Source organism: Belonocnema kinseyi, chromosome 4 (assembly GCF_010883055.1).
Source record: "Belonocnema kinseyi isolate 2016_QV_RU_SX_M_011 chromosome 4, B_treatae_v1, whole genome shotgun sequence".
Taxonomy (NCBI): Eukaryota; Metazoa; Arthropoda; class Insecta; order Hymenoptera; family Cynipidae; genus Belonocnema; species Belonocnema kinseyi.
The window spans coordinates 123,073,636-123,082,589 of NC_046660.1; the positions used below are offsets into that span (position 1 = coordinate 123,073,636).

At 33.8% G+C, this 8,954-nt stretch overlaps 1 protein-coding gene and 1 long non-coding RNA gene across 2 annotated transcripts in view; one reads left to right on the forward strand and one right to left on the reverse strand.

Annotated features, from left to right (window-relative positions):
• LOC117171068 (synaptotagmin-6) overlaps positions 1 to 8,954 on the reverse strand; it is a gene marked incomplete at its 5' end in the record, with an annotated part of 240,457 nt that overhangs the window by 36,770 nt on the left and 194,733 nt on the right. The gene's annotated exons all lie outside the window — the stretch shown is intronic.
• The window catches only part of LOC117171703, an 18,413-nt gene continuing 10,426 nt past the window's right edge, over positions 968 to 8,954 (forward strand). Inside the window, exon 1 of the long non-coding RNA XR_004466912.1 lies at positions 968 to 1,041. This is a non-coding gene — a long non-coding RNA (uncharacterized LOC117171703). The remainder of the gene's footprint in view (positions 1,042 to 8,954) is intronic.

The window sequence follows — 8,954 nt, forward strand, 5'->3', positions numbered from 1 at the left end:
CTAAATTATTAAAATAATTTGAAAATTACTTGAAACCTATTAAAATATCCTAAAATATATCAAATCCCTTAAAATGTTATATTAAATTACTGTAATCAATTGCAAATTCCTTGCAATCTTTTAAAATTCTCTAAAATTTTTCAAATCCTTTAAAACCTTTTGAAACACCTACAACTTATTTTTTTGTTAAAGATTTCTAAAGTATTTAAAATTTTTTTAAATTTCAATAATTTCGAGCGATTTCAAAGAATTTAAAAATTTTTTTCTCATATTTTTTTTTGGTTGTTGATTCATCAATTAGTTGGATAAATTTGTTTTCTGAAAATGTAACTATTTTGTAGAAAATTTATTTTCTTTTTGGTTAAAAATTAATTTTTTTAACCAGAAATTTAACTATTCTGTGTTTAAATGAAAAGTGATCGTTTTTAGTTAGAAAGTTTTGTATTTTATTGAATACTCTTCTTTCTTGGTAGAAAAGTAATCTTTGTTTAGCTTTTTGGATGAAAATGTAATTTTTTTATTGAAAATTTTACTATCGTGTTGAAAACAATTAAAATTTTTTTTTGTTCAGTTATGTATTTGATTATTATTATTATTATTATTATTATTATTATATATATATATCCATATTATGTACACCTGGAAAACATAACCTGAAAATCGACGTGTGCATGAAATTAAGAATCATGCAAAAGATCCAAATCGCCAATTTCTTCAATTTCTTTCAAATGGGGAGCAAGATATGAATAGAAGACCACCGAAGTCTTCCGAAGCCTTCAGATCGGCAATCATCGTACAGCAGAACTCCGAGGTCGAATCGTGCATTTTCGGCTTACATACGAACTCACAGTGGTAATCATGCACTTTCTGTTTTGCGGCTCCCAAACGGTAGGTATGGTGGGGGTAATTTCCATCCACGATCTGGCAGCTCTGGATCTGGGATCACTGATGCGACTCAGGCAGTAACGCTTGTAAGCTCGAGGTTTCGACCACAGTTGCGAATTCTACCATAATTTTGACGGACTTCTGCTTTTCTCTGAGGTAGGACTTTAATCTTTTCCTTAGTGATTCAGCCAGGCCGTTTACTGTCTTTTTTTATATAGTCAAAGAAGTCTAATAATAATCCTTAGCTGGATCGCTATGTTTAGTGAATAGTTCTTAGATAATGGAGTGCCGACTGGTTGTTCTTTCGTTTACGATGTGTCGGATGATAGTCAGAGTGTATCATAGGAGTATATTGTGTTTCTGTTGCCTGTTCCTTTAGGATGTGTGTAGCCGTTACGACCCCTCTCTCTCTCGACCCCTTTTTCCCGTAACTTTCAGACCCTATTTTCTCTGTTTTACTGTCTCTAATAACCTATTGTTAATTTGTTTATTCTAACGCCTTCATGATTTCCCTTGTTAGTATGACTCTTGACACCCCCTTTTTATTTCTTTGTTTTACTCTGTAACGACCGATTATCAATTTATTAATTCCAGTGCCTTCAGCATTTCTCTCGGTTTTGTAGCCACACCTAATGACTTCGCTTTCTTATACTGTAGTTACTCCACTGGACGCACTAGCGTTATTGTTTACGTAGTTTCCTCGTTTCTTACCCCTCACTATGGTCATCTTCATTTCCTAATTTCGTTTTGTCTCTATTTTCTCTCTCTTTTCTTTACGCAGTATGGTTCCAGTTTAATGTTGTCTCAAAATAATATTTTGTATTGACCCTTGTTGCTTTTTTTTTGTTATTATGCTGTAACGTTTCGTTTAATTGCACCTGTTTGTTGTCCCTCCGGACGCTTCAGACTGGCCAGGGTTTTCGGATTTGGGACAGGCTTTACAAATAAACGGAACAACGGTTTATATATTGACAAAAAGAAAACGAAATATATTCTTCCTATAAAATACATTTCTAATTAAATCTACGTGTATATGTGTCGTGTTAAATTGTGTGCGTGTGATGTGTGAGTGTGGGTGTGTATTGCCGCCGATAATTTTAAATGTTTAAATGTTTTAAATGTTGAATTTTTAAAGGTTGAAAATATGTCGCTTATAGTTTAAAAATTCTACCTTATCTGAAATTAACTTTTGTCTCAAAATTTTATGTTTTTAGTTGAAAATAAAACTGTTCATTTAAAAATGTACTTATTTTGTTAGAACTTCTTTTACTTAATTTTTTTTTTACCACGAAATTTTATTATTCCACTTTCGATTGAAAATATCTCCCTTATAAGTTTATGATTCAGCTATTCGATCATAAATTATGTTTTATGTTGAAGATTAGTATTTTTGTTCATAAAATTAATGTTGTGTTTGAAAAATTCACTACTTATTTCAAACTTACTTTTGTTTGAAAATGTGTTCCTTATAAGATAAAAATTCAACAATGTCGTCGTAAACTTCTTTCTTAAACATTCACATTTTTGGTCGAAAATTAATTTTTTTATTGAAAAGTTTATTATTCTACTTTCGGTTGAAAATTTTCTCCCTTATAAGGTTATCATACAGCTGTATAATTATAAATTAAGTTTTTAGTTCAAAATTTAAAAAAGTGTTTCAGCTGATAATTATGTCGTAGACTTAAAAATAACCTATTTTTGTTTATGGTTTGTGTAGAGTTTTTTTGAAAATTAGTTTTTTTATTCGAAAATGTTAATGATTCCACTTTTAATGAAGTCAATTCGTCTGAGAATGTATTATTGGTCATACTGTCCAATAAAAAGAATAGTGGATTCAGTTGCCCAAGAATCATGCTTTATTTGTCAACTTCTTTAAAAAAGCAACGTACGTTTCGACCTTCTTTCAGGCCTTCTTTAAGGTAATGCATAACCTAAATTAAATCATTTAAACATATTTAATAAACTGGCATAGAATTTGAAAAAAAAAACTGCTAAGGAAAAAATTTGTAGAAGATTTTTAAATTTACCCGTAGTGATATTAATGAGGCCATCCAAGACATTTCAATCTTTCATTTTCTAAGAGAAAAAAAAATAATTTTAAAATGTGCAAAAATTAGTTATTTTTTATTATTGAAGGTTAAAATTTATAAATAACCATGATTTGAAAAGTTTCCTTTAAAACATTAAAATTGAAACCATAAAATTCAGAATCTTGAAAAGAGCAATTTCGTTATATTAAGAAAATAATAAAAACCGAACCAAGATGTTTCGATTTGGAAGAACAAACATGTACTAACGAATACTTTAAGAGATAAAGTCAATTTTCAATGAGTAATTAATGAAAGCTGATATTAAAATAAAGACCCAAATGAAAAAAGCACCAAAGTAACTTATATTTAAAAGTTGAACACTATTTTTTTTCAAGTTTATATATGAATTAAAAAAAATATGTTTTGATCAGATTGCCATGCATGTTGTGACAAACGAGTGTTTTTATTGCCTAATTTACAATCCCCTTTATGTTTAAAAATGTGAGTTTTAAGTCTCCTATCAGTCTCACCAACATGCATTTTATTTCAACATTTTCAATTTATCAGATATACTACAACGGAAAACTTTTCTTTATTGTTTTCGCTTACAAATTGTCGTGAGTTCCATCTCCCTTTTCATCGATCAATTCAATTTCGTCTAGCAGAATTTCAGTTTCTGAAAGATCAGCCTCTTCATCTTCTCGATCTGCTATATCGGAACTAGATGTTGCGTCTTCTGGTATCACATTTACTTGAGGCGCAGTGAGTAATACTCGGACATTTTCGGAAATGGGCAAAAATTTCTTCTTCTGAAGTCGCGAATGAACATTGATCGCAGAAATGAGTGGATCGTAAGAATCCATTACTCTATAAAACACATCATACATATTAGCTTGGCGGTCGTGTTTTCTGCTGTGAAATTGTCTGTAATTCTTATAGTCTTTGTTGCGAGCTTCAGAAACTTCTTCGCCAAGCATTCCTACCGGTAACACGCTTGTGCTTATGATTGCGGCTCCGTGAATGAGTATCTTATATAACGTTGAAGGCATAGGGTATCAGTTGTAGTGAGTTACGTATATTCGGGCAGTAGAATCACAAAGTTTTCCAAACTCAAGTGGATTTATCGGGAGCTGTTGTGACATAGCGGTTAAAATTGTTTTGAAATTACGAAGTAACTCACAGTAAAGTCCAAGATGTTCTGCAATTTCATCTGTATTTCCAAAAGCTCATCGAGCTGTGTTCCCATCGTTCGTAGTACCAGAGCCACCTGGTTTTGGTTTGTCCACTATCAATCCCAACTTTCCACACAAAATCTCTTGAACCTTTTTTCCGCTGAGCAAATATTTCTTTTTGAGCAGGAGATCTTACTTGCCAGACCTTGAGAGGAAGCCTGTACGAAATGTGCAAGCAAAATTCTAGTATCCTGATCCACGCATGTAATGGACTGAGTCCATACATCAACGAATTTACGTCTGGTAGAAATAGGTCCTTCAGCTTATTGGAAAGGTCATTGAAGAACTTAGGAGTTGAATGACAGATGGGGCAAGTTTGCATGGATTTTTTCCCTGTTATTATGTTCAGTACTTTGCCGTCTATCAATGTTAAGAACAAAGAAAAATGGATTCGAATATTCCGTCTATCATCTAATGCAATTCTATGAGTTTCTAGCTTGTCAATTTGATTCTCAATGTTCTTTTTTTGATTCAAAACAATTGCCTCGGTTTCTTTAGTTTGCAGTATCTGAATAGGGCGACAAGATCTTGGCGATTGAGACGCTCTGTTATTCCAAAGAATAACATTGTCCGCATTGGACAATCTTAAAGGGATGAGAGAAGTTACAAACAAGTTTTCATCACTGAGACTCTCATTGTCTTCTGCTGATTTAAAAGATTGCTTTTAAGGTGAATTACCAGTACTACCATCCATACCCCACGAACACATCAACGAAAGATCCATTTCCGTATTACCCAAATTATGCATATGCTGGATTATGACTTCCCTTTGCGATTCCACAATCCTACTGGAAGTGTGATTCAACAAGGCCTGTAGAGTTACCTCTGCTTTTTTGTCCGAAATCGAAATGTTTTCTTCCGGTGGTCTACATTGCATCTTAACTTCTCTAATACAATTGTACGACGGCCAAATATCAGCACTACAGTTTTTTCTTTCCAACCGTATATTTGTGTACACAGATTTAGTTAGGGAATTATCGAGAGGGAAAGTAAGAGCTTCTTCAGCAGTCTTTTTTTTTTATTGGAATTTCCGCTGCCTCCAACAATTTTTTAACTTTTCTTGGTTGCTCCAAGTTTCCTGAAACCTTCTTGAGAACAGTATACAAAACTTTCTTATCAGTTCGATTTGCTGCATAGCATGAAGCCATTAAGAGTTTCTCCGAATCGTGCTTCTGTTCAGTACTGATTTTTGCGGATTCCCGCCGCTTTGAGCGATCAGATTTCTCATGAAATTCTAGGCTGGGACGACCAAGATGAGAAGATGTTAGATGTTCTCGCTCAGTTTTCATGGTCAATAAAACTGGAAATTCGGAATTCAAACATTCAGCATTTTTCGTCTCAAACTTATACATGATTCTCCTCGCAGCTTTGTATTTTTCAGAGCGTCTACTTTTGAGAGCTCTCAAAGAGGCTTTTAATCTCTCAACATCTGCAATTTCAATGTTATTGACATTCAATTCCATTTTTGATAAAATGTAGAAAACAGTTGTTTCTACATTATCAGTTTTGAGGAGTTCTCCAAGAACTTCCCTTTTAGTGAATTTCGTCATTTTATATGACAAAATGTTGAAATATTTAACACAATATAGGAACGACAGTGACAAACAGGGAGGAGAGAAAAGAATAATTTGTTAACTTATTCAGAAAGTTTATATATTGAACATGTATATATTTTATACATCAATTATGTTCATTAATATTTTACTAATATCTACGCACGGAACGTGGACGGAAAGCGGATTGCCGAAACAAGTGAGTTCGCACGTCCTCGTTGATGCGGCTAGGAAAACAAATGAAGGTAAGCCAGCAGCAGCGCAGCGCTCTACACGCCATGGCATGGTCGTGCGCGGCCATGTATATATACTATAAGCAGCGAAACAAATGAAAAGTAGCAAAAAGTAGCACACCTATGCTCAATTGCACACCCTAAGGAAGACATTCATATAATTTTGACATCAATATGTTGTGTTATGTCATGTTATGAGCAATCGGAAGCAGGTGTTCTGCTGTATAATCTTGTTCTACATTCACTAATAATACGAGTATGATTGCATTAAATTGCAATTGACAATTCCAGATTCAATTGAATTCAGAGAAAGTTTACACTTTGATTAATAAAATAAATGTAGGTAGGAGGTTTGGAATCGATTTCTTGGAATAAAAAAACGTATTCCACGAACGTCAGTAGCATTACTAATTTTAGCAAGATTTTCTACTTTGTGCCTATATCATCGGAACAAAAATTCATCAATCAACGTATAATTGTCGTCAAAAATACTTCAATTCTTCCTCAGTTTAGTAGTCCTTTTCATTTTTCCGAATTCAAGAATCGACTTTTTGCCACGAAATCGGGTCTCCTGGCCCACTGTGCAGTGTCACGATTTACAAAACTTTTGCGAATTCACTCCCAAGTGCGAATTTCCGGAGCTGAATATATGGGCCAGTGTTGCTCCAATTTTGGCAGCCAAAGGTCGGCTAAAGTTATTGGGCCAATATCGGCATTTTAATCGGCCCAGTGTTGAACCAGTGCTGGCAGCCTATATTGGCTATTTATATTTTCCGATCCTCAACCGAGGCTTAGCCCAGTATCGGCACTTTATCGCGCCAAGTATCACTTTTAGTACGGAGAACCATGTTTCACGAGGATTAGCCAAGGTCTGGCCCAGTGACGGTACATTACTGGGCCAAGTGTCACTTTTATCACGGCAAACCATGTTTTATTTAAATCGGCCCAATGTTGAGCCAGTGCTGGCAGGCTATATTGGTTATTTATATTTGCCGACTCTCCACCGATGCTTGACCCAGAATCGGCACTTTGTTTTTCCAAGTCTCAGTTTTAGCACCTGAATAAATCTTACACGAAAGATAAAAAAAATTTATTGAAAAATTGTCAAAGTTTACGATGCAATTTGTTAAGTTCTGTCATTAAAATTTTTTAATGTTTATAAAAAATTAAATTTCCTGTCATTGCAAAAAGTTGTAAAGCAGGCTACTATGGAAAAAATGAAATATTACGCGAAGTAAAAATGTAAGCAATTTAAATTATTTATTTAAAAATTATTGTATTGATATTCCTGTTAACATTTCGTCGCATAATAATAAATAATTAGAAAAAGACAGCTTAAAATTTGGTTCTTTAACTTTTCTGAATTGCAGTTTATGAGGATGACTTTTTCACAGAGTTTTAACTTGTCGGTTTAGCGGAGTGGTTAGCACGTCCGACTACTAGGCAATAGATTTAGGTATATAGATGTAGGTTCGATACCCCGTAGCGTTAGAAATTTTATTTGTAATATAATGTTCAAAATGAAATATATGTATTCAATCTAAACAGGACCATTAATATTTATATTTAAAGTACTCGCAATCAATTAATATTTATTTTTTAAATATCTTTTTTGTCATATCCTTAGACCGTAGCCAGTGTTGGGCCGACAATGGCAGCCAAACCCTGGCTGCTAAGTCAAGGCCATAGTTATCAATCCGGCAATGACGCGACGATGGCAGCCAGGGTTGGTCCAATACTGGTACCCAGTGTTGGGCCGACAATGGCAACCAAACCTTGGCTGCCAAGTGCAGGCCACAGTTATCATTCCGCCATTGGCGCGATAATGGCAGCCGAGCTTCGGCAATATTTTTGCCGACTATGGGCCAAAGTTGGGCCGTATGTGACTTCGTACTTGGGCTACTATGTGGTACTTTGTAACGTTAAAGTAGACCCTTAGGTTATAATATCACGTAATATGTGGACGATTCGTCGTAAATCCCCGGCGTGTATCATTCTCCACGACATATATTTTGTTTATTTCTTATTTGACGAACATTCAAGAAACAATAAGAAATAGGGTGCAGCTTGATTATCGGTGCTTGAAAAAAGTTTCCAAACATTTCTTGCTTGCCGATATTTAAAAATTTCTTGAGTTTTAATTTTGTTTTTCATGCCTAGAGGTCAGAAAAATCTTCATTTTTTTGGAAATTCAGTCATTCATTTTTTTAGAAAATAATTCCTAATTAATTTACTACCGTATTCAGACAATTTTTTAACGCGTTTGAAAATTGAAAGAGAATTTTTCGGGGTAATTGTGAACATTATAGTGACAACAATGTACTAGCAAAAAATTGACAAGACCTTGAAGTCGAAATGAGATTTACAGAAATTTGTAAAAATTTGAAATTTAGTATTTGATAAGATAAATTTTTTCACTTATGATTCAAAATTTTTTGTGCGTGTCTGGAGTTTTTGGGCTTAGAAATACACTAGAGAAAATGCATAAGACCGAGAAGTAGAAATTAGCATTTCAATAGTTTTTACATATTTGAAATTGGGTATTTCATAGCGACTCCTGGATCTTGGCCACTTTTTTCCTACTGTATTTTGTCACTAGAAACTTTTCAAGTACCTCAAAAAATTCTTCTCCTATTTACAAACCCATTACGATTTTTTCCGCAAATAGGGGCGAATCAAATAAGAATTATTTCTATGTAAAAATGATTGAAACCTGCAATAAATCTTGAAGAATTTTCTGACTTTCAGTTGTGTAAAGAAAATTAAAAATCAAGAAAAGTTCAGAACTCTACGAAGAAGATAATTCATCAATCTTATTTTGAACCACACTTAACTAAGATGCATTAAATTCCAAAAGTGTTTATTTTTCGACCCACCCTACTGAGGAATTGGAGAAGAATCATTGATCTAGATTACCGTAAGAAACAATAGACATAAATAAATAGGTTCGGATTTATGACGAATCTCAAAAGTGCCAGTAAGATCGAAGATGATTTGAAAAAGTATGGCAGGTGACAATTC